Raw genomic sequence first — 26,715 nt, 5'->3', positions numbered from 1 at the left:
TCCAGTTTACTGATTCTTTCCTCTGCCCTCTCTACTCTTCAGCTCATCTACTGAGTCTTTTGCTTTGGTTATTGTATCTTTCTCTTCTAAAATTTCCATTTGTTTCTTCCTATATCTTCTTTTTGTTTGCTGAGATTTTCTTTTTTTAATGTGTTTTTGTAATTTCTCATATAAGCATTTTTATCATGCTTTAAAATCTTTGTCGAATAATTCTAACGTATCTCCCACGTAGCTGTTGCCATCTTTTGATTGTTTTCTTTCATTCAGTTTGAGACCGTCCTGGTTCTTGGCATGACGGTGTAGTGGGTTGAATAATGTTCCCCATAAATTCATTTTCACCTGGAACCTCAGAATGTAACCTTATGTGGAAATAGGGTCTTTGCAGATGTAATTAGTTAAGGTGAGGTCATAGTGTATTAGGGTGGGCCCTAAATTCAATGACTAGTGTCCTTATAAGAAGAGAACACACAGACACACACATAAGGAAAATAGCTATGTGATGAGAGAGGCAGAGATTGAAGTGATGCAGCTACAAGGAATGGAAGGGGCCATCAGAAACTAGAAAAGGGCAAGGAAGGATTCTTCGCTGGAGACTTCAGAGGGAACATGTTCTTGCTGACATCCTGATTTCTGGCTTCTAGCTTCCAGAACTGTGAGTGAATAAATTTCTGTTGTTTAAGCTATCGAATTTGTGATTCTTTGTTATGGCAGTCCTAGGGACCTAATACAGTTGGTATGACAAGTAATTTTTATTGAAACCTGGATATTTGGAATATATGTTTTGAGACTTTGGATCTTATTTCAACCTTCTGTTTTAGCTGGCTTCCTCTGACACTGCTCTTGCTGGGGACGGAGCGGTAGACACTGCTTCATTACTGCCAGGTGAGGGTAGAAGTTCAGGTCCCACTTGGCCTCTGTTGACAGTCAAGGGAGGATGCTCTTCATTACTCCTAGGCGTTCTCTGACACCACCCCAGTGGAGAGAGGGAAGAATGCCTTGTTACTTCAGGGTGAGAGTATTAGTCTGTGCTCCCTATCTGGTCTCAACTAATACCGGAGCTAGGGAGTAGGGGGGTCAGGAGGAGGAACTACCACCCAGCAAGGATGAAATTCCAGCAAAGGGGTTAGGATGTCTTGTTACAGCCTGGTGATTGTGGAAGTCTAGGCCCCCAATTCAGCCTTTGCTGGTGAAGGTGGGGTCGGTTTTTTTTCTGTAATGTTTGATGCTGGTAAAGCTCTTATTGTCTAAAAGTTTTCTATCTTTCTAGACTGCCTTTTTCCTGTCCTTAGAGAAAGCAGACCTTTGTTGGGGCCCTTTTTGTCTGTGTTTGTGGATTGCCACCTTCTTCCACTCTGAGTCTGCAATATATGAGGCGAAAGGAAAACCCAGGGAACTCACCACTGTGTCATCTCCCCACTCTCAAGATCCCTAGCTGGTCTGCTTTCTTTGCTTCACCTTTCAGTCTTTCTACATTTGTTTTGTATATAACATCCAGGATTTTTTACTTATACGTAGCAGGAAGAATGGGGATAATATGTCTACTCCATATCCCTAGAAGTAGAAATCCTCTGAGCTCCTAACTTTTTATTTCCTTGACCTCCTCAGCTTCCTTCCCATTGTCCTTCATTCTCATTCACTGGCAAAACCCAAACTTTGTAACAGCCTAATTCTCGGCCTCCTTCTATGTTTAGGCAGCTAAGTATGAAGAAGAAAAATTGCACAGTGGAGGGAATTGGTGCACCAAAATTCCATGGTATAAAATTTCCAATTGCCCCCATGCTGCCAGCCATGCCTACTGTGTTTATCGTCAGCCCTCTGTTTCTCTCTCCCATTCCTCACACAAGTAACTGAAGCCACCTCCTCCATCCCCTTTCCTAACATCTCACCACCTACCTCACTCTCACCTGCTACCTCATGAAGAAAATGGAAGCCATCAGGTAGGACTGACTCTGCACCTACAATCGTGCACACATCTGCATTCATTCTTACTTCTCTCCCATGATGGAGGATGAAGCCCCTCCTTCTAAAGCCAGTCTCGGCATCTGAGCTATGTAGCCCATCATGGCCTGCACACTCAGTAACCTTGCTCATCAATTATTGCCTCTCTTCTAGTATGTCCTCAACGTCATCCCTCCTAAAAAGCTTATCTTAGGGCTTCCCTGGTGGCGCAGTGGTTGAGAATCTGCCTGCTAATGCAGGGGACACGGGTTCGAGCCCTGGTCTGGGAAGATCCCACATGTCACGGAGCAGCTGGGCCCGTGAGCCACAACTACTGAGCCTGCGCGTCTGGAGCCTGTGCCCCGCAACGGGAGGGGCCGCGATAGTGAAAGGCCCGCGCACCGCGATGAAGAGCGGTCCCCGCACCGCGATGAAGAGTGGCCCCCACTTGCCGTTAACTAGAGAAAGCCCTCGCACGAACCGAAGACCCAACACAGCCAAAAATAAATAAATAAATAAATAAAGTAGCTAAAAAAAAAAAAAAAAAAAGCCCAAATTTAAAAAAAAAAAAAAAAGCTTATCTTATATCATTAAAATAATCCCCCTTGCTTCCTTCCCTTCTCATTACCTATCCACTTCTCTTCCCCATTTCAAAGCAAGCATTCTTAAATGTGCTTTCTATACTAGCTGTCTATACTTCCTGACATCTCGTTCTCTCCTCAATCAACTGTGGTATCATATCTGCCCTCACAATGTTGAAACAATTCTTGCCAATGTCTCCAAAGGCATTTATCACTGAAGCCAGCGGATACCTTTCAACCTTACCTTACTTGACATCTTTATAATATTTGCACAATTGAACATTATCTTTTTTTAAAAAAAAAACCTCCCTTCTCTTGGCCTCTTCTGTTTTCCCTTAATCTCTCTGGCTACTCTCTTTGGTCTCTACCAAGTTTCCCCTTTCTCTGCCAGTGTTCCCTTTCTTAGGCTTCTCTCTTTACACAGTAAGTCTGGACACTCATCCGACCCTTGGCACCTCACTATCCTTATTCCCTACATCTAATACATCACCGCATCCTTCATTCAACTTCCTTTGTGTATTACTCAGCTTGGGCTGCCATAACAAAATACCACAGACCGGCTAGCTTAAACACAGAAATTTATTTTCCCACAGTTCTGAAGGTTAGAAGTCCAAAATCAAAGCATGTTCAGTTTCTGGTGAGGACTCTCTTCCAGGCTTGTAGAGGACTGCCTTCTTAATTTGCCCTCACATGGTGAAGAGAGAATGCAAGCTTTCTGGTGTTTCTTCTTATAAGGGCACTAATCCCATCATGGAGGGGGGCACCCTCATGACCTCATCTAAACCTAATTATCTCCCAAAGTCCCCATCTCCAAATACCATCACATTGGGCTTTAGGGGAAGAGGGGTACACAAGTCAGTCCATAGCACATTGCTCTTAAATTCTTTTGCCTTTTCCATCTCTACTGCCATTTTTTCTTACCTAGATTATTTCAATAGTTTCCCAGCTGGACTCTCTGCCTGCATTATCCCACTCAAAGCTGTTCCCCATTCTGTAGCTGGACTGTTATATCTGAGGCAGAAATCAGGCCTCATAAGTCCCCTGCAAAAAATACTTCAGTCATTTTTGATAGACTTTCTATAAAGTCTACACATCTTACTATAGCATGGAAATCCCTCCATGTTTGGGCTCCTGCTTATCTATCTGACCCGTCTCTCTTCCCACCCCCTTGTACTCAGTGTTACCTCCATAGTACAATACTTAGGGTTTGCTAGACACACCATGATTATTAACATTTCCTCATTCTCGGGACTCAACTCAGATGTCACCTCCTCTAACAAGCCCTCCATGACCCTTAGGCTGGATGAGGTGCTTTATCTAAGTAGCTCACTGTGATTCTTTCTTTCATAGCACTTAACCCACTTCGTTATAGTTGTGTTTTACTTGTCGGTCTCCCCCACTTGGCTATAAGCTCCTTGAGGGCAGTAGCTGGTCCTAACTCCTCACTCTATTCCAAGTACAGGTGCAATTCTGAGCACAAGTAGATGTTTCATGTTTGCTTCTTAGGTGCAACTTCTGTTTTTATTGATGAAAAAACTAACAAGAGAATATAAGCTATCACTCCACCAAAGCCAAGCTAGCAAGAAGCCCAGAAACCAAGGAATGTCACTATCAATGAGTCAGCTGTCAGAGTCTCCAGGCCTAGCACTGATACTATAGAAAAAGGTGACCTTAATCAAATTATTTCGCTTCTTTGGGCCTTCATCTGTAAAATGAAAGGGTTGGGCTAAATCACCTCCTAAGTTTCCTTCTAATGCTAATGTTTTATAATTCCATGTAAGGAGACCATAAGTGTCTGGTTGGAATGTCTCAGAAATCACCAACCTGGGATATTTCTTACTCTACCATAAAGAAATCTGAGGATAGCCTGGGTTTATAAAGAACCCAGGCAATCAGGGTTTCTCTTCACTACCCATTCATTTCTTTATTAATTCAACATTTATTGAGCACCTAATCTGTACCAAGCATATAATGCTTTTCAGTTTAGAAATTTCATAAGTGCTGATAAACAATAGAGTAAAAAGGACAGAATTCTCTGTGAGGACAATTTGACATATAATTTTCCAAATTTCAGACAGAAACACAGTGACTTCGTAGGGGAAAACACTACAGAAGGTTCTATAAGAACTCCATTCAATTGCATTTAGAAATGGTTATGTAACTGTTACATTGAACAAGTGTGACTCATAGGATGTAATCAATCATAAAGCAACACTTCAAATTTATTCCACAGAGTTAGCACTTTCTCTGCTTTTGGGTGAAATTTAGATCAAATTTTCATTCTTCTAGTCACTTCCAGGCAGTATATCCTTTGGTCAGTAATTAACGTGTCTGGATTCATATCACAGTAAAAACGTCAACAGGTTTCTCCCATCCCCATCTCAGCCTCCTACAAAGAGCTACAACTGGGTTAGGAGAGCAACCCATGTGCCCTTTCTTTTCTGATCCCTGCCCCTTGCAGTTCTCAGAAGGTGACTGCACACTTCTCTGCAGTTAGAATACTGGGAGGAAGATGAGGAGAGGGGAGCAAGAAAGTTCTTACTTGCCTGGTAGTGGTGTGAAGAGCTAGTATCAGAGTTCTTTGCCTGGTAGTGGTGTGAAGAGCTAGTATCAGAGTTCTTTGGCCTTGACAGATATACCAAGTTGCCTCTCTTGTTGGTTTGTATGAGTTTTCCGGAGATGCTCCAGGGTAGGGCTTCTCTCACCTGGATTTCCCTGCAGATGAATGGATACATCTTAATATGGCTGATGACTTACTCTTTCCTGGGACCCCAGGAATCTGGTACCAGCTCCATATTTTTGTTCACCTGGTTATCCATCCAAATGACCCTCTTAGAAAGGATGCAAGATAACCCCATGTCTGCTTTCTCTTGTGAGTGGCCCACATCTGATTCAATGGAACCACTCACATTTTATTTGCCCCCAGAGATTTAGAAAGGTTGGCTGGGGGGAGGACACCCAGCACACAGACTACTCTATACAAAACAACCCTCACCTCGAATCTCTAGTTTTCATTTTTAATGTGCTTTGTATTTATTATACGTAAGGGGTTGAAAAGCCATGTAATCAGATTTTGACAACCTGTGTTGCAAATTTTGCAAAATGGAGGTCTTATACCTCACTTTAAAATGTGAAATCAGTGTCTTAGTGGTTTACCTGAAACTTTCATTCTTTTACAGTTCTACCTGCCTTGTGATGCCAGAATGACCAGTTTCTAATCCCATCTTTGGTCTACACTTGCCATGTCACCGTGACAAGTAGCCTTTTCCTCCCCTAGTTTCATCATCTAAGGGAAAGTTAATAGCAAGTCTTTATGTAATTTAAAGTACTTACTTGCATAATCTGGAGATTCCTAGGGCTGCCACAACAAAATACCGTACACTGGGTGGTTTAAACAAGTGAAATTTATATCTGACAGTTCTAGAGGCTAGAAGTCCAAAATCAAAGTGTCAGCAAGGCTACATCCCCCCAAAGGCTCTGAGATTAGAATCTGTACTGAGCCTCTCTCCTAGCTTCTGATGGTTACTGGCAATCTTTGGCTTACAGCTGCATCACTCCAGTTTCTCCATCTTCATTTGATGATCTTCCTGTACATCCATGTCTCTGCAGGACCTTCTTATAAGAACACCAGTCATTGGATTTAGGGCCCACCCTAATCCAATATGACATCATCTCAATTTGACTACATCTGCAAAGACCCTATTTCCAAATAAGGTCATATTCGCAGGTTCTGAGTGATCATGGATCTGGGGGGGCGGGGGTAACACTATACAATCCAGTACAGATACTGGATATTTTCTATAGAAAGGTTTAATATCAGTGCAAATATGATGTTGCATGGTTTTTTTTCCCCCTCAAATAATGTTTTTAAAACTAGGGAGATTACATCAATTTTGGAAAGGCCTATGGAAATGGGTACCTCTGGGTTGCACTGGAGTACACTGCATAGCGGTAGTCATAATCATAGAGGAATATGACAAAGGAGGCAAACAAACAGCTTAATAAGCATGGGTATGTATCGTATGAGAGAATCAAAGCAAGCTAATAATAGCTACCCTAGAGATGAGCTAGCAGATGCTTTTTCCACAGCTGAATCCTCAGAGGGATGATGTAGTATTTGTTGATTTTGCCATGTGACTTGTAAAAACAAAAGAGATACAAAGAAGACAAATGACATTGTAATTTTGAGTGGTTTGACCATAACTGCACATACTAAAGTTATCATAGCACTGGTAGTGATGTGTTGTTCTATATACTCATCACTTTTTAAGCCTCTGCAACATTTTAGACAGTTTTCCTGAGAGTATTTTCCCCCGGTACCAGGTTTCCCCTTTTCCAAAAGTTTGAATGGTTTGTTGGAACCCTGTTCAAATAATGACATAACATCAGGCATAAAACTGAAAGCAGCTAAAGGAGAGTTTTCATGTTATCCATCAAAATTGGGTTTTTTATACTAACTTCAAATACAGTTTCTTCATAATTTATCAATAAAGTCTATCCTGAGAAAATCTGGACCTTCAGAAAAGTGCAATAATAGGTCTATTTCCTATCCATATCCTCTTGCTAATCTTGAGTAACTTCTTCCTGGACCTTTGATTTTGCTTGGCCAAGACTGCTTTTTGGAAAATCATATATTTACCCATCTCTGCTCATTCAATGAGATTGTCATGCAACTTTGGAAACTTGGAGTGACTTCATTAAATAGCATGTATTTCTTATTCAAAACGATTTGAGACATTTTTAATTACTACTTTTCCTTCTACTTTACATGGAACTTCTTTTCTGACTGTGGCAAATGCCACCACGTGCCTACCTTTGTATGTACAAACAGAGTCAGTGGATACTTATCCATTCTTTCGCTGCAGACGATTGATGCCAAATTTAAATCTTCCTTTGGGTAATTGTTTTCTCTGTGTCTTACTGTGTTATCGCCTCTTTACTGCAATTTGTATTTTCTTTTGTAAGACATTTGGATTCTTATGAAAGTGTTACGTATGTAAATAACGGAAACAACACCCACACCATTACTTAGCTCCTGTGGGCGCTGCCACACTTTTTTGTTTTCTTTCTTCTTTTTCGTCTTCTCCTTCTTTTTTCTTTTTTTAATCTATTCTTTTAAGAATAGTTCTTAGGAATAGAAATGATGCAACAGTCTAAAAGATATATCAGTGGTCTATTAATTAGTGGAGAGTAATGTTTATATAAAAATTGGCCTCTATAACTGACGGCCAACCTGATTGTTGTGAACGTCATACCATTTTGTGCTGGCTTAAAACACGGTAGCAGATGTGATACAGTTTGTATAATGTTCCACCATAAATTGAGCATGGCAGGACGTATAACACCATCAGTCAAAGTGAAATGGTTATATGGTAACCAGAGAAATTACTGAGCTTCTATATGGATTGGCCTGTTTTGATAAAGTAAGTCAGGCCACAGAGATTTTTCTCCACCTTGGAAAAAGGACCGAAAAGTACCAGTTATGCAAAACCACTGGGCCTGTTTGTAGTCAGTAGTCGTCAAGGACTTTTAGGATATCTTTTACCTGAAGGGCTCCAAGGGCAATGCTTGGAATCTCAAGGTCTACACACAAGCATTGCCATGAAGTCCCAGTGTTACAGAAGTTAAGAGAGAGAAGGGGCTGAGGCCTGCTTCCGTTGTTCTCTGCTGGCCTCCTTCTCTTTTGTAGGAGACATTTGTGTGCAAGGCAGGTTGGGACCACATCAGCTCAGGCCATGGGAAGGGGGAAGAAGCCAAGATCCAGTGTGACAGAGGGGACAGAGCGTTTGTCTTCAGAAGCTGGCCCATCCCCAGGAGGCAGCAAGGCAGACCAGTGTGCAGTGGTCAAAGGGCATGACTAACACAGATTGAGCCAGACTATTAGGAGATCTGAGTGCATCCTCTCTGCCAGCAGTTCTGGAAGAAGTCCTGGTGACAATAGTCAAAATCAGGCACAGTTCCAGGTGATTGGTCCAGTCACAGCAGGTCCCCAGCAGAAGCTGAGAAGGGAGTAGAAAAGCACATCCTGCTTCCCAGAGGAATGGGCAGAGAAAGAATCTGGCAAAGCACGAGGGCCCGAGCTGAGGAAGCTGGGGTCTAGGGCCAGGATCCAATCCCTGCTGAGAACTGGCATGCGTAGCAGAGAAACTGAGGCCAACTGGAGTCCCAAGGCTTTGGCCAAAGTGGTAAGAGAACTCTGAGACTCAGCATCTACAGGAGGAACCAGATTTCCAGGTCTCTAGGCAACCAAACCAGTTTTGTCTATTAATAGGTCTAAGGCTGATGACACCAATCAGGACTGGCTCAGACTGGTTGGGGGCGACTAAGAGCTTCTGGAACTGTAATGTGCATAAGAATTACCTGGGGATCTTGTTAAAATGAAGATTCTGATTGGGTGAATCTGAATGGGGCCAATATTCTGAATTTCTAATAAGATCCCAAGTGATGCTGCTGGTTTTCTAGAAAAGCAAAACTCAGAGAATCCACACTTGCTGTCATGTGCTCCCCCCCACCACCCCTACTGGTCTCCACCCATTTCACCTGCCCAATCAGCCGTCCCTCCTCCCCAGCCCTCTTCCTAGTCATATCTGGCCATCTTCTTTTCCTTTTCTTTTCCCCGCCTTCCCAACCCCTTTGTCCTGCTGCACTTCTCTGTCAAGACCATCAACAGAAAAAGAGTTTCTGTTTAGATACTAGAAGGGGCAAGATAGCAAAAGCCAGAAACATTTTCCCCATTGTCAGCACACAACTAAATGCTTTTATGTTTGATAGAAATAATTAGTCCAGATTAATCTCTTTTTCAGTCTCATAAAGAGCCTGAAGAATATGTGACCTTTCCCTCCTAATATAATCCAACAGTTAAGAAATTTCTTCTAAATGCTCGCTTTGACAACACATATACTAAAGTTGGAACAGTGCAGAGAAGATGATCACAGCCCCTGTGCAAAAATGACGCACAAATTTCTGAAGCTTTCCATATTTAAAAAAAGACATTAAAATGGACATAAATTAATGGAGAAATATACTGTGTTTATGAAAGAGAGGAACCAATATAGTAAAATCTTCAATTCTACTCAAATTAATCTATAAAAAGAATGCAAATCCAATAAAAATCCCAACAGAGTTTTAGTAAAACCTAATTCTTAAATTCAAATAAAAGAGCAAATGGCCAAGAATAGCTCAGAAAAATATGAAGATAAAGAATAGAGTGGGGAAAAGAAAGAAAACTACAGGCCAATATCACTGATGAACATAGATGCAAAAATCCTCAACAAAATACTAGCAAACAGAATCTAACAGCACATTAAAAGGATCATAGACCATGATCAAGTGGGGTTTATCCCAGGAATGCAAGGATTCTTCAATACACGCAAATCAATCAGTGTGGTAAACCATATTAACAAATTGAAGGAGAAAAACCATATGATCATCTCAATAGATGCAGAAAAAGCTTTCGACAAAATTCAACACCCATTTATGATAAAAACCCTCCAGAAAGTAGGCAAAGAGGGAACTTAACTCAACATAATAGAGACCATATACGACAAACCCACAGCCAACATCGTTCTCAATGGTGAAAAACTGAAACCATTTCCTCTAAGACCAGGAACAAGACAAGGTTGTCCACTCTCACCACTATTATAACATAGTTTTGGAAGTTATAGCCACAGCAATCAGAGAAGAAAAAGAAATAAGATGAATCCAAACTGGAAAAGAAGTAAAGCTGTAACTGTTTGCAGATGACATGATACTCTACACAGAGAATGCTAAAGATGCTACCATAAAACTACTAGAGCTAACCAATGAATTTGGTAAAGTAGCAGGATACAAAATTAATGCACAGAAATCTCTTGCATTCCTATACACTAATGATGACAAATCTGAAAGAGAAATTAAGGAAACACTCCCATTTACCATTGCAACCAAAAGAATAAAATACCTAGGAATAAACCTACCTAAGGAGACCAAAGACCTGTATGCAGAAAACTGTAAGACACTGATGAAAGAAATTAAAGGTGATACAAACAGATGGAGAGATATACCATGTTCTTGGATTGGAAGAATCAACATTGTGAAAATGACTATACTACCCAAAGCAATCTACAGATTCAGTGCAATCCCTATCAAACTACCAATGGCATCTTTCACAGAACTAGAACAAAAAATTTTACAATTTGTATGGAAACACAAAAGACCCCGAATAGCCAAAGCAATCTTGAGAAAGAAAAACGGAGCCGGAGGAATCAGGCTTCCTGACTTCAGACTATACTACAAAGCTACAGTAATCAAGACAGTATGGTACTGGCACAAAAACAGAAATATAGATCAATGGAACAGGATAGAAAGCCCAGAGAGAAACCCATGCACATATGGTTACCTTATTTTTGATAAAGGTGGCAAGAATATACAATGGAGAAAAGACAGCCTCTTCAATAAGTGGTGCTGGGAAAACTGGACAGCTGCGTGTAAAAGAATGATATTAGAACACTCCCTAACACCATACACAAAAATAAACTCAAAATGGATTAAAGACCTAAATGTAAGGCCAGACACTCTAAAACTCTTAGAGGAAAACATAGGCAGAACACTCTATGACATAAATCACAGCAAGATCCTTTTTGACCCACCTCCTAGAGAAATGGAAATAAAAACAAAGATAAACAAATGGGACCTAATGAAACTTAAAAGCTTTTGCATAGCAAAGGAAAACATAAACAAGATGAAAAGACAACCCTCAGAATGGGAGAAAATATTTGTAAATGAAGCAACTGATAAAGGATTAATCTCCAAAATTTACAAGCAGCTCATGCAGCTCAATATCTAAAAAACAAACAACCCAATCCTCAAATGGGCAGAAGACCTAAATAGACATTTCTCCAGAGAAGATATACAGATTGCCAACAAACACATGAAAGGATGCTCAACATCACTAATCATTAGAGAAATGCAAATCAAAACTACAATGAGGTATCACCTCATACCAGTAAGATGGCCATCATCAAAAACTCTAGAAACAGTAAATGCTGGAGAGGGTGTAGAGAAAAGGGAACCTTCTTGCACTGTTGTTGGGAATGTAATTTGATGCAGCCACTATGGAGAACAGTATGGAAGTTCCTTAAAAATCTAAAAATAGAACTACCATACGACCCAGCAATCCCACTACTGGGCATATACCCTGAGAAAACCATAATTCAAAAAGAGTCATGTACCACAATATTCATTGTAGCTCTATATTCAGGACATGGAAGCAACCTAAGTGTCCATCAACAGTTGAATGGATAAAGAAGATGTGGCACACATATACAATGGAATATTACTCAGTCATAGAAAGAAACGAAATTGAGTTATTTGTAGTGAGGTGGATGGACCTAGAGTCTGTCATACAGAGTGAAGTAAGTCAGAAGGAGAAAAACAAATACCGTATGCTAACACATATATATGGCATCTACAAAAAAAAAAAAAAAAAAAAGGTTCTGAAGAACCTAGGGGCAGGACAGGAATAAAGATGCAGATGTAGAGAATGGATTTGAGGACACGGGGAGTGGGAAGGGTAAGCTGGGACGAGGAGAGTGGCATGGACATATATACACTACCAAATGTAAAATAGATAGCTAGTGAGAAGCAGCTGCATAGCACAGGGAGATCAGCTCGGTGCTTTGTGACCACCTAGAGGGGTGGGATAGGGAGGGTGGGAAGGAGATGTAAGACGTAGGGGATATGGGGATATATGTCTACATATAGCTGATTCACTTTGTTATACAGCAAAAACCAACACAACATTTTAAAGCAATTGTACTCCAATAAAGATGTTAAAAAAAGAAAAAAAAAGAATAGAGTGGGGAAAAAAGAAAAGGAGTAGAGTGTGGGAGGGGAGTTCTCACTCTAGAAAAGCTCAAGACTTAATATGTAGTCAGAGTTATTAAAATGGTGTAACAGGGCTTCCCTGGTGGCGCAGTGGTTGAGAACCTGCCTGCCAATGCAGGGGACACGGGTTTGAGCCCTGGTCTGGGAAGATCCCACATGCCGCGGAGCAACTGGGCCCGTGAGCCACAACTACTGAGCCTGCGCGTCTGGAGCCTGTGCCCCGCAACGGGAGGGGCCGCGATAGTGAAAGGCCCGCGCACCGCGATGAAGAGCGGTCCCCGCACCGCGATGAAGAGTGGCCCCCACTTGCCGCAACTGGAGAAAGCCCTCGCACGAACCGAAGACCCAGCACAGCCAAAAATAAATAAATAAATAAATTAAAAAAAAAAAAAAAAAAAAAAAATAAATAAATGCTTTGAAAAAAGGGAAATATCTTCTGAAAGATAAAAAATCAGAATGGTGTCACATATTTATTTTATGTCCCTACTCCCTAAAAATATATCTATACAAAATATAGATATATATATATATCCGTATGTGGTATACACTGAATGTGTTTCCACTTGCAGCCCTAAGGGGTCGCCAGTTCCTGGCTTACACTAAAAAATAATCATATAATGTGAGGCTAGTTACTTAAACCCTCTCAGAAGTTTTCTGATTTATAAAGCGGTGATATTAATAGCTCCCCCAGTTCAACTCGGAGGATTTGTTGTTGGAATTGTATGAAATATGTGAAACTGCTTAATGAGATATTAAACAAGATACAAATGCAAACTGCTATTACTAGTAAGTATTTGAAATTAAGCAGTTGTAGATTTTAGAGTTTTGAACCATCTTGTGTTGGTTTGACTGGACTCTTTGAAGCCATTTGTGTTCCAACAGGTGAAATAAGTGAGTTGGGAAAGCATAGTTTAAATCACAACTCCTCTCCCCACGCCACATCTCATTTCACAACTGTTTTTCATCCATTCAATGACTATATTTATTGGGTGCCAATATGTACTAGAGACTGGAGTCACGATGGTGAAACAGACACTGTCCTTGCATGCATGAAGCTTACAGATTAGCAGAGTATTTGTGGACAAGAAAATAGGCACTTTCAAAATAAGGTGTGACCAGTGCTGTGATGTGGTAAGTCCAGGGTGCCATGGGGCTCTCGTGGGGTCACCGCCCAGGCTTGGATGGTCATAGAAGGTTTCTTCAACCATGTCATGATGAAGAGGATGAAATATGCAGATGATTTAAAAGGTAAAAACAGTGGAGGATGCTTGCTGATAGGGCGAGGGGGAAGGGCAGCATGTTCCAGGCAGAGGGAAGAAAACTTTACTGCCCCCAGGGCAAGAAAAGCAAAGGAACTACTTGCTGGTTTTTAAAAAAGCACCCTGATCATTTTTTGATCGATTTCAATACTTTATAATGTTTCCTAGGCCAGGCGCAGCATGACGAGTAATGGAATACATTTTAGGGTGACCCCCTCCTCCCGCCAAGCCTCCGGACCACTCCCCTACTAGCCTTTCCCCTCATTGCCTGGGCTTTCCTTTTGAAAAGATAGCACTGAAGAGGTGGAGAGAGGCTGTTCTCTTCTGAAGCAGCGGCATTGTTAACAGAGAAGGAAAAGTCTCCCATGAGCTATGGCAAAATCCTGCAGATTGGTTTATGAATCACTGTAGCTTAGGTTAAAGCCACCTAATTTCCTGAAAGCCACCCCATGGCTTTAGCCTTCCAGAGGGGCATAAAGCTTGTATGATACTTACTTTTAGTTAAACTTAAATGGGAATTGAAAAAAAACAAAAAACAAAAAACCCAAAGAGTTTCTTCTGGGAGATCCTATAATTAAAGAAAAAAAATTAAAGGCTACAAAGCAATGTGGATAAGATGTATATATTGCATTAAAGAAGGTCTGGGAATATACATATCAAGGTGTTAAAGTGATAACTATCTCTGAGTAATTGGATTTCATGCGATTTTTATACCCTTTTTATTGTGAAATATGACACACGTTAGGGAAAGTGCATGATACATAAAAGTATAATTTAATAAATTTTTATTAAGTGAACCCTCGCTTAACCACTACTCAGATCAATAAACAGAATATGGCCCAGGGGCCCTCCATCTGCCCCTTCCCACTCACAACACACTCTCTCCCCGCTGCCCTTACTTTTATAATAACCTCTTTTTTTTCTTTTCTTTAGTTTTACCACCTAAGTGTATATTGATGCTTATATGTATTTATCTTTTCCTGTTTTTTGAACTTTAAGTAAATGGGAACATAACGATTTTTTAATCTCTATCTTTGAGCATTAGCTTTCGGTCTTTTAACATTAGGTTTCTAAGTTTCATCCATGCTAAGGGTATTGTGGTTCATTCATTTTCAGTGCTGTATGCTATTCCAAGGTTAGATATACCACACTTTATCCACTGTACTGCTGAGGGACAGTTTGGCTTGTTTTCGGTTTGGGGCTATCATGAATAGAGTTGCTATTCTTTTGGTGCTCACATGCACATATTTCTATTGGATATATACCCAGGAGTGGGAATCTGGGTCACCAGATACGCATATCTTTAATAGATAATGCCAGAGAGTTAACCAAACACTGCAGTAGCAATGAACACTTCCTATAACAGTGTAGGAGTGTCCCCATTGCCCTACACTGAAGTTTTGTGCATATTTTTCTCTAGCTCATCTGAATTTTCTATTTTTCTCTGTAATAAATATCCATTGGTTTAATTAGGCAAAATGCTTTTCTAATATTTCTTAAATTTGTCTTTCCCAATAGGGATATTATTTTTAAACTTTTAAATTGAAGTAAATCATTCTTACAGAAAAAAGGCACAGATCACAGATGTATGGCTTAATGGATTATCACAAAGAGAACCCACCTCTGTATCCACCACCCAGGTCAAGAAATAGAATTTTCTGGCACCCTAGAAGCCATCTTCATGCCCCCTTCTGACACAATCCTTTCCCTCCTCATCAAAGGTAAACTATATATTTAGTGCTAAAACAATAGATTACTCTTGTGTGGTTTTGAAATTTATAGAAATGGAACGATACAGCATACCTTATTTTGTGTGTAGCCTCTTTTATTTTCCAATATTGTGAGATTCATCTGCGTTGATATGCGTAGCAATAATTCGTTCATTTTTTTCTTTTCTTGCCGCAAGGAAGAAATACTGACCTAAGAGAGCTGACCTACTCAGCACTTTTTCAACTCATGGACTGTATTGACCCATGCCACATGTGGATTAGAACACTTTACAGTCATTTGTATTTTTGTTTCTGCGCAAATAATAAGCTTTTGGGTTAGAGATGCTGCAGGGAGAATGAATGTGGTACCTCCGCCCCGCCCCCGACCCAGCTGCCCTCTGATTTCCGTAAAAATGGCTCCACTTGGAATTGTCTCTCATTGATAATGGATGTTTTCTTTGCCTTCTTCTCCATCTAAAACACAAAACAGTATCACATCCCCAGGCTGCGTACTTTTATGTAAAACAGAGCTGTCACAGGATTTTACTGGAAAGTTGATTTATTTCTGAGGATCATGAGAGTCCAAGGATAAAACTGGCATCTGGCCACAGGGAGAGCCCTTGACCTAGAAGCAGAGACAGCTTCAAAGCTGTGTTGGTATATAATGGAACAGGGCACTTTTAACATGAATCACAGCCTCAAAACTTTCTAGGGGAAAAAGAAATCCTAAAACTGTCCTCCAAAAGGAAAGGTAAAATCAATAGCTTAGATTTTTTACTCTTTCAGATAAGCAATGCTAAACCCTTCTACACAAAACAGTTGTTGAAATCTAGCTTTTTTTTTTTTTTTTAAAGAACAAAGAGTCAACTGAGCTTGAACTCTTAAAGCAGAATCTTGATATCAATCTATTTTCTTAAAGCAGCCAAACAGGCTTTCAGATGGTAACTCTCTGAAAGGCTGCATGTGAATGTGTAGTAAATGTAATTTTTCTTCTTTTTTTTTTCTTTAGGCCTTGAGATGTAATTATTAAAGCTGCAAATGTCCCTAGTGATATTAGCTAGATAATCAAATTTGGATCACAGGAATGAAATAACCTAAAGTGTGCCTTCATTACTGCTCTCCTCCAAAGAATTCACTTAATTCTACCCTCCCCCACCCACAAATCTGTAACTAGACAATGGAGATAGTAAAATTAGCCAGAGGAGTCAAAATGGTCAAATTGATTCTCAAAGCAAAGAATGCCATGTTTAAACACAACAGGTAAAAATTTCTCCACCACAAAAATAGAAAAGAACATTGATGAAATCACAAGCAGAAACAACAAATCAAAATGCTGAACAGAACTGCCAAATTTAGGAGACCTTATTGCTAAAGTAGCTATGAAGCTTACCGATTAACTTTCTTAAAAAAAAAAAAAAAAACAGGAAAAAATAACATTTCTTAAATAGCTGATTGAGAATAGTTTTTATTAGTAAACATATGTACCCACTGGAAAAATTATCTATGAATGTATAGGTCATTTGAACAAGAATATAATCAGTCTTGTAGAAACTTAAACTAAGCAAAATCAAGATTTTATCAAATTGAGCAGTTCTTAAGTGTTTTTGTACCCTTTCTTTCACTAAAAAGATAAAAATCCCCTTTCGTTCCCACCCACCCTTCTCTTGAATCGAGGCTAGGAGAAATTCTTCAACTAGAAAGGCTCAGGGTAGGAAGTTATTGCATAAGACTCCCTGTTCTCTTTTGCCAATGCTTTTTAATCCCTATGTACCAATCTTCCCTGCTATTTCATGACAAGAGGATCCCAGCTGTGCCAGATTGTGTGATAGCTATATAATCTAGACACAATCCACAGGGGTTTAGAACAGAAATTAACAAATATATTTAAGCTTGAAACCTTAGCTATAAAGAGTATCTACCAGTTTCCCAAACATTCATAGACCAGTCAGAGATTCCATCATCTTGCTTTATAAAAACCCAAGAGTGAAGATTACTATGAGAAAGGTCTTCTAGAATTGGATCTTGCTTATCACAGAAATGTCCACCTTCTGTGGGTGCTAAAGCAGAACAAACATTGAACTGAGAAATAGATGTCTTGGGTTCCAGTACTGAATCTGCCATCAACCAGTTGTATAAACTCTGCCAATTTCCTGCAACTCTTTGGCGGAGATTCCTGTCTATAAAATGGAAAAAAAAAAAAAAAAAAAAAAAACTAGATTCTGTAAGGATCCTTCCAGGTCTAGTAGTTGCGTAAGTGATATTTCTAGACCACAATTAAGTAACAGACCACCCTCTCCCCATTATTCCACATCCACTTGGATTCATCAACACTTTTTCTTTCTTGCTGATGCACTGGGAGACGGTGTTGGGACTGGGAACCTAACTCATTTCCTGGTACCCATCTCAGGTCACGTCTTAGATGCGGAGTCAACTGAATATGCTTTAGCATCCTATCTCCTTAGGTTCCTCTTAGAGCAATCCATTATCATATTTGGTCCTTTTTCTGGCATTGGAATTCCCATGATATTCTATGGAAACATTATGCCAAAATGAAAAGTATGAGAATGGCTAAGTATAGAGCTCCAGGCTGCCATATATGTTTGTGATGCTCCCTGGAAAATTTAGAATCCATAAATAAATGGATCACACTCCTTTTAACCTTTGAGAGTTACCACGTGGATCATGTCAACGTTTAATACTACGAGCTCGGAGGACAATTTGAAATAGTACGTTTTAAGACATCATCAATGAGACCTGACATGTGAGAGAATCTTCCTGCACTAAGAACTACAGCGGATGCCACATGGAGGAGCTGCAAACTGGGAGCAAATCCACTCCATCCTACTATGAGCCCTTCCTGTTTTGTCAGCCAGCACGGTTTCCTAAATCTCAAATTGCAGCCGAACTGTTCTGCAATTCCATGGCTAGCTATTTTGGGAGCCTAACACAGCAGGACAAATGTGTACAAGTCCACACAGTATGACAGAAGAATTAAAAATGTATTTACCATCTGTTGGTAGTTTCCTTGTGGGGCTCTTTTCTTTTCCTCTCCTGAAGCCACGAATCGGGTCTTCTTACTTCCTGCTGTCCTCAGAGAGCAGAGTTCTGTCTTCAGATCTTTGGAAATGCAGGGCTTTTTTCCCCCCTCCTTTAAATTTCCCAGACTGTTGAACTCTCGAAGTATTTCCGCTTCCAGGATCGTTTCCCTCAAATATAAAGTGGAGTGAGTCTGTGAAGAGGTGGTAGTGTTTTATACTTTTTTGTGTGGCCAGGTTACTTTCAGATCCTACACCTGAGTTCTGGTCACAGTGGCCTCTGGGAAGTTCAAGGGTGGAACAAGAGAAGTCAAACACAGGTCAACTGAAAGGAAATTAAGTCCTTCAGTTAGGCGTGGGAATTCATGTGGGCCCTTTACAATCTATTTAGACCTTACTGTGATGGGACGTGCCAGATTTGAGTCACGATTTCTAATAGGAAAGGGTCCTCGGAATGTGACCATGGACTTCAAGTGAGAGTCATTCCAGCCATGTAGCAGTGTGGATAAAAAATCATAAGCTGGAGTATAGTTTTGTTAGTTGGGTAACCAGTTAGGTTGCTCTGAAGCCCCTTGGTTTATGTAGGAATATTCAATCCTCAATAAGAATCACTAGCTTTAATTTCTGGGATACATGTATTATTCACTCAAAAATAAAATCTAATAGAGATTAGTATTAAAAATGTTGCTTTAGGGGCTTCCCTGGTGGTGCAGTGGTTGAGAATCTGCCTGCCAATGCAGGGGACACGGGTTCGAGCCCTGGTCTGGGAAGATCCCACATGCCGCGGAGCAACTAGGCCTGTGAGCCACAACTACTGAGCCTGCGCGTCTGGAGCCTGTGCTCCGCAACAAGAGAGGCCGCGACAGTGAGAGGCCCGCGCACCGCGATGAAGAGTGGCCCCCGCTTGCTGCAACCAGAGAAAGCCCTCGCACAGAAACAAAGACCCAACACAGCCATAAATAAATAAATAAATAATTGAAAAAAAAAAAGTTGCTTTAGCCAAAATATTACAATGCAGTGTTATGACTCCACCTGGCCTATTTCATTCAGGTAATGACTTGTTAAAAATTCTCAGGCTACGTAGGTGGATAACTTCACCTTGAAACCAGTGCTGGGTGACCTTGGACCTTGGGCAGGTCCTTTAAACTCCAAGCCTCAGTTTGACCATCTAAGAAATGGGAAGCATGATCTTCACCTCACCGGATTGTGGTGGGGATTTAGATGAAACGACATCTGCAAAACCCTTACCACGCTGCCTGGCATAGAATAAGAGCTTGATAAATGGTAGCTTTTAAAAACTATGATTATTGGAAGCTGTAGCTGTGCTACTTTCTGTTTGTTCTCAAACCTTGCTGTCACGTTTGTACATGATTTTCAATTCTGGTTTCAAATTTTGTTTTTAAAAGTTCTTCACAAATCTGAGTCTGAATGTGAAATTCAGCTCATTCCAACTCAGTCTTAATAGGTATACCAGATATAATTAAGTCAAAGATCAAGTAAATAGAATATATACCATAGTGTGGACAAGATGCATTGGTTTTGGATTAGCTTCTAATGAGGGAATTGTTGTGTTGGAGCTTAAGGCTTTGCACATAGTAGGTCCTGAAAAATATTACTGATTCATTAATTCATTTAATGGTTGATGAATCTTTAGTGGGTATCTGTCATGTGCCAAGGACTGTTCTAGATGTTTGGGGTTTATCAGTGAATAAGACAGACACAACCTCTGCTCTCCTGACAATAAACAAACTAAAGAAAATGACTCTGAATGTTCTGCTGATGGAATAATAGAGCAGAGCCAGGTGGATCAGGAAAGTCAGGGGGTACAGTTTTAAGTAGGGTGGTCAGAGCAGGCTTCACTGGGAGGTTTTTTGTTTGTTTTTTTTTTTTTTTAAGAAAAAAAGACTGAAGAAGGCGAGGGAGTGAGCCATGTGGATATTCAGGGAGAAGCATTCCAAGTGAGGGATCAGGAAGTAGAAAGGCCCTGAGGCAAGGAAGCACCTGGCTTGTTTGGGGCTGGAGCTGTAGGAGGGAGGGGAGAGAGGACGGACATGGCATCTGGAAGACAGAGGGCATCTGGAAGACAGAGGGCACCCTGACTGTGTGGGGCCTTGCAGGCCATGGGAGGATTTTGATTTTGACTCCAAGTCAAAGAGAGACATCAGATGCTTTGGAGCAGAGCTGTGGCATCACCTCATGCAGATGCTCAACTATGGCCTGAGCCGGACACGGTGGAAGCAGAGAGATGAGTTAGGAGGTCAGTGCAGTCATCCTGATGAAGGGTGGTGGTGGTTCATCTCCAGCGGTAGCAGCCCAAAAGGTGAGAAATGGTCAGCTTCTGGATACAGAAGGGAGAGCCAACTGGATTTTGGGGCAGATTGGATGTGGGGTGTGAAAGACAGAGAGGAGTCCAGATGCTTTGTGGCCTGAGCGGTTGGAAGGATGGAGCTGCCATTTCCTGAGACGTGTGTGCAAGAACCGTATGGTCCGTCTCTCGGTGACTGTTAGAGAGGAGATACCTCGGGATTCTGGGCTTAAATGTAAGGCCTCCCTCCACCTGCTGGGGAAAACCTCGTAAAACCAATGAGCTTCCAGTTGTGTTTTTGAAAGATGAGACTCAGAAAGACTGAGGTATTGACAAGCACTTTTTATAAGACTCGAATGAACAGTTTAAAAAAAAAAGCAGCAGTTTTTTGGGTTGTATTTCCTCCTCCGTGCCAAACAATTGATTTGGCTTTTTTAGTCTTTTCCTCACCCCACTCCACACATTGAAATGCCACTTCTGAAGAGGAGAGCTGCAGGTGCATGCTGGCACCAGTAGAAGGAGCCGAGGAGCCCTGGGAAGACCTTTGAGCTGAGGCCCAGTCTGGGAGGACACCACCCTCTCTCAGACCTGCAGCAACGTCTGTGCCTCTGGGCCAGAGGCCAGATGTTTCTGGGAGGATGGGGAGGTGGTTCTAGAACTCTCTTGACAACTTTCCTATTCCACTGAAACTTTTGTGTATTGGTACTATCATGGCTAACATGACTCCAGGCCTCACGTGGAGAAGTGACCAGTGGGGGGAGCCACAGAAATGGAGCAAGAAAAGGAAAACAGTTACATGGGAAATCGTAAGTGGAGGTCAAATGGGTTTGGGAGTAACAGGAAATATTAGATAAGAGACGCTCTCACTTAGGATAATCTCCATCTGTGCTTATGGCCCTGATTTTTTTCTGTCAGAGTTAAAAAATATATATTGTATAAATAAAAAGAATAAGAAAATAGCACTTCTGTGACTCACACATTGGGCAGAGCTGCAAACTCTTGTGATAATCAGGGGGAAGCCTTCGCAGAAGTGTTGGTGCTTGAGCTGGATCCTGGAAGGTGGAGAAAGATCCCCATGCAAAGAAGGGCTTCCCAGGTAGAGAGAAAGTATATGCAAAAGCACAATGTTATCTAGGTGATCCACTACTCTTTACCGTCTTAAGTAGGGTGAAAATTCTCTAAAAGCAAGGCCCCGATTGTCTACTTAATCTGTATTACTCAGAAACGGTATTAAAGAAATGAAGGGGCAAGAATGTTTCTGGTTTTAATATTAAATGCACAAATCAGCACACAGTAACCTGAAAGAACATTAGGAGCATCTCTAAGGCGGAGTTCATTCTTGGACACATTTGCCAAAGCACAAATATGGAAACCCCACCCTCAGCCAGATCTGAAGAAATCAAAAGGCTGATGTGGTATAAATTCCTCTGCCCTGATTGCATAAAGGAGATCTGCCAACATTTTTGTCTCTGATATATTCCTTTCTGCACAAAGAGCTGAACTGGGTTCTTAAAAACCTGATCGTGAACTGCGATAGGCAATTCTGAATCCCTACCAGCATCTAGGAAAATTAACTCCTCACTGATCTTCCTAGATAAGCACCCAAGCTCCCCACTTCTGAGATCTGCATCGGGATCTGCCTAGGTTTCTGTCACAGAGCAACTCCCTTTTTTGGCATAAGAATGTACAGGGTGCCTGTAAAGTTCACACTGGGTCATCTAAGTCTCTTTAAATGCAGGATGATTCATTGCTGGGGGTGGGGGAGAGAGGAGAGTGAGGGGGAAGGAAGTGCTGAGCGGAGAGGCGGAGCAAAGTCATTATGAAATTGACTGCAGAAAAGCTCCGGCTGGGAGTGCTGGGGTCACATGTTCTTACTATTGGTATTTCAGCTACAACTTTTAAACCAGAGATGGGGGAGGGGTTGGAAGGCATCACCTTGTAACTTGATTGGCTTTCGGAGGAGATGCAGCCGATGATACCTGGCACATTGATTAGAATTACAATGGAGGATTAATTTCTCTTTTTATCTGACAAAGAAGAAAAGCTCTCCCATGACAGTACGGTTAGCAGCATAAGAATCTGGCTGTAGTGGTATGAGAGAACAATTTGTCTTCTCCTACTTGATTTACTCACATTCTAGCTGACAGGGTCTTCCATTCTGTGCATTCATTTTGTACTTAAAAAGGGATTGTTTGTAATTTACAGTTGAAGTCTGAGTGCTGTTATTCTGCTCTGTCAGAAAGCATCTGTGACAGGAGCTATCACTTCATGTCTGTGCCACGGCACAAAGCAAATCCGGATCTTCAGTCATCAGTCTTGAGAGCTCCCCAAAGTTGCCCAGCAGTTATACTTTGGAGAGGCCTGACGGACAGGGGTTCTGCAAATACCAAACTGCCTGACAACCCCTGCTGAAATCCCGACACGGACAGTCTCCTCTAGTTGTTTATGTCAAAAAGCGAAGTTTGCCAATGCATTTTTCTCTGACTCTTCCTCTTTGGGGTAAACTTGGTAAATTCCTCATAAAACAGTTGTCTTAAACCCTGACCCTCATTTGGATCAGCTTTTCCTAGCCGATATTGACTCACGAAAAATAAAGTAACTGTGAGAGCTTATAGCTATGTATTTTAATGTCATGAAGTTAGAATAACGATTTGATGGGGTTTTTTAGCCTGTTGTTGCCCCTGATCTTAGTTTGAAGGCACCCTAAGCTTTACCCTCACAACCCATCAACTGCCACTATCTTAAGTGTAAACAATGGTGGCTTTGGGCTTTGCTTTTAAGTTGGAAAATGTATTTCTTTTGAGGAAACAAAATGCCAAGTTGTTAATGAAATGCTTTTAATAGATTTCCAAATGCTCCTGGCCAATACCAAGCAAAGTTCAACTCACTCATTCCAAGCCTTAAAATGTTGTTCATTTTCTTTTCAGGTAAGAAGAACTATGTTCTATAGATGGTTAAGACCATAAACTCTTGTTATTTCATAGGTTATTGCATTACATTCAATGTCGGACATAGTTACATTCGTGAAAATGTGTCTAGGTCTTGCTTGCAAAATAACAGCGGTTAAAAATCATCTTGTTTCCTTTTGATGTGTCCTGTTATACTAAATATATTAGAAACTGTTTAACAAAAAAACAGATTTTCTTTTGGTGGCTTTGATTTGTTTTCTAGTGAAGTAGCAATAGTACACTTTGCATTATCCATGCCCAAAGCCATCTGTCATTAAAAGGTATCACCCCCAACCATTCAGCCATAACCAGCTGTAACTTCAGAAGGCTTGTGCTTTCTAAAACAGAGAGCAAGTTTTCCATTAGCTTTCCAGGGTGGCAAAGTATTTGAGGACTCCCCCACCCCACCTCGAGAGACTGAATCTAACAAAGTTTTAGTCTTACAGATAAGCCTAACAGATTTTCGTTTTCCAGGCCCACATCAGGTCTACCAAGGAGATTATGCCTTCACCAATAGCTTACTCTCAGAGATCATTTTAACAGGGGGTAAGGTCCATGTTCTATACTGCAAGGCGGAAACCTCAGGAAGGTAGAAAAGTAACTAAGTTACTACTACACTACTGCAAAGAGCCATGCCTAAGGTCTCCAATTATGGGTTCTTAGAACTAATTCCTTCACCTTCTCAGCCCCATTGTCTATACCAGTGCTGTCCATTAGAAATATAATGGACACATGTCATTTTAAATTTTATAGTAGCCACATTAAAAAGTAAAAAGAAACAGGTAAATTAATTTTAACAAGATTTTTATTTAACCTAATATATGCAGAATATTTTCATTTTAATATTTAATATATATATATATGTGCATATGTATGTGTGTGTGTGTGTGTGTGTGTGTATGTTCTAAGTCTTTAGAATCCAAGGTATATTTTACAACTACAACCCATCTCAAGTGCTTAATAGCCATATTGGACAGTACAGACCTATACTAAAGCATTTGTTTTTAATTGTAGACAGAATCTTATTTAAAATTGCCTAATGTGTGTACTGTTAAGTCATAAACTGTTGGCAGATGTTTAAATGCAATGATTTTAATTTCACTCTTGACTATTGGTGATGTCACTTTCATTACCCAGAAGCCTGGGCTGCCTACAGTTCGGTGGCGGGTCAAGAAAGCTGATTCAGAAGGATTAAAGGATTCCTTAAAGGATTCATGTCCTTTAAGAGTCTCTGTGCCTCGAACAGAGCCCAGTGACTTCAGTTTGGGTGTGGCGAGCTGACCTCAGAGTCTATTGTGTGAGTGGTTTTCACTTCTGTTTTTAGTTTATTTTGCTTTTCTGGTCTCTCCAGCTTTATTTGGAAGTACAATCTAAGGAAAGTATATTGGTTTTGCAGGCACACTATGATTTGCTCAGATTTTTAAATGACATATGTGGGCTAACACCCTCCTTATAATACCATGGTTAAAGGTCTGTCAGTGTTTGCTTTAAAAATTCAACTTTGGGGTATTTAATACACAGCCATAACAAATTGCTCCAGGCCAAAATTTGGCAAATCTTTCTTTGGCATAGGAGGAAATTCTTTTTAACAATTTTTTAAGAAGATATAAATAATTAAATGTTTACCATTTAAATTTACTCACGTGATTTTTTTGGGGGGGGATAGACAAGGCATTCAGACAAAACATGTTGTAACTTTACATTTTGTTTGTTTTACAAATTTGCAGTATTAATATTAGCTTTATAAATAAATTTTGCTGATGATTTACACAGTTGCCCTCCCACCACCCAAATTTTTAATGATCCTAATATTTGATTCTCATATTTGGAAGTCTGATCAATATACTGATTCTGAGAGGTACTGGATCAATCAACTATGAATCTTTAAGTTTCATCATGGTAAAAACAGACATTTTTCAAAAGATAAGATTTGTTTTGCTGTGAACTCACTGCAGATGGAAATGTCTTACTCATCTTTATATTCTCAGGGCCTAGTTATTGTAAATGCACAATGAATGGCTGGTGGTAAATAAGTGATAAACACATAAAAAACATAGCTCAAGAATGAAGACTGTCTCTATTCATAAGTCTCATTTAAATATTCACTTATTAAATACTCACTATCTAATAACTTGGAAAAATCTTTGAAACTGTAAAGAACATGCCACTGGATCTTTAACCTCTATGATTTCCCTCATTTCTGAACAACTCAATGGATTATTGTTATTATTGAATGACCCAATGCTATGCAGGCACGAGCCAGTTCCAAAACTTTTTTGAGGCTGAGCTTTATCCTGTCTTATCCACCTCCCAGGAGCATTTGAAGATGCAGTGTGGAAGGACTGTAAAAAGTATGAAAAGCTACATGGGTACAATTGAAATGTAAATCCTCCCCACTGCAAACATGAAAGATAAACCCCTAAAATTACTGTGAAAGTAAACATGGTGAGAAGTACCTATACTTTTACCAAGGTATTTGACTCCAAATGAAGTGAACTTATCTGATGTAGTATTGGGTTAACTGACCCCAAGGTTTTTAGATAAACAGGAGTGACTCTCACTTGCCTTACTCTGTGTTGTGTTTCTTTATTTTTCATTGCAGAAAAGCTAAGGCATCTTTTTCAAGTATGACTACTGAGGTCCACTTTCTTTTAAGAATTCAAGCCTAAAACTCTAAATAATTGTATCTATATTCTATTTAACTTCCAATCCATTCAGTCATTTAGTTGTTACAAGCTGCTGAGCCTTTGTCTTTGCTTGTCTTTGTTTTGCTTTGAACTCTGTAAGAGGCTACTTCCAATGAAGACATATACTACATTTAAAAAGCCCTTACAATTTGGAGGGCCCGTACACTTGCTTTATTAAGTACTCTTGTGCTCCCTCTGCTGCCATGAAGAAAAGTTTCATGTTCAAGACCCCGGTATATTCCTTACAGAGTGTTCTCTTGGCAATGATGATGCAGATTTGTGCATAAATCCGGGCCCTTCTGAAATGCAGTACTATTTGACCAAACCGTAAAATGTAATAATTTTTCATTTTAAAAGTGCAAATTAATAAAAGGGGAAGGGAATAAAAA

General features: G+C 40.4%; 1 long non-coding RNA gene and 1 other non-coding gene across 2 annotated transcripts; one reads left to right on the top strand and one right to left on the bottom strand.

Moving 5' to 3' along the window:
* Nucleotides 1-545: 545 nt before the first annotated feature.
* LOC118903348 lies at nucleotides 546-6,653 on the bottom strand. The gene is made up of 3 exons (XR_005021784.1): nucleotides 6,575-6,653; nucleotides 5,062-5,234; nucleotides 546-961 (listed from the first exon to the last, which is right to left on the bottom strand). It is a non-coding gene; the product is annotated as an uncharacterized LOC118903348 (long non-coding RNA).
* Nucleotides 6,654-9,395: 2,742 nt separating this feature from the next.
* LOC118904571 lies at nucleotides 9,396-9,502 on the top strand. The gene has a single exon (XR_005022025.1). It is a non-coding gene; the product is annotated as a U6 spliceosomal RNA (small nuclear RNA).
* The last annotated feature ends 17,213 nt before the right edge of the window (nucleotides 9,503-26,715 follow it).

The sequence above is a fragment of the Balaenoptera musculus genome, chromosome 11, assembly GCF_009873245.2.
Source record: "Balaenoptera musculus isolate JJ_BM4_2016_0621 chromosome 11, mBalMus1.pri.v3, whole genome shotgun sequence".
Classification (NCBI taxonomy): domain Eukaryota; kingdom Metazoa; phylum Chordata; class Mammalia; order Artiodactyla; family Balaenopteridae; genus Balaenoptera; species Balaenoptera musculus.
Note: the sequence above shows the minus strand (reverse complement) of the source record. Positions and strands in the feature narration are given on the sequence as shown.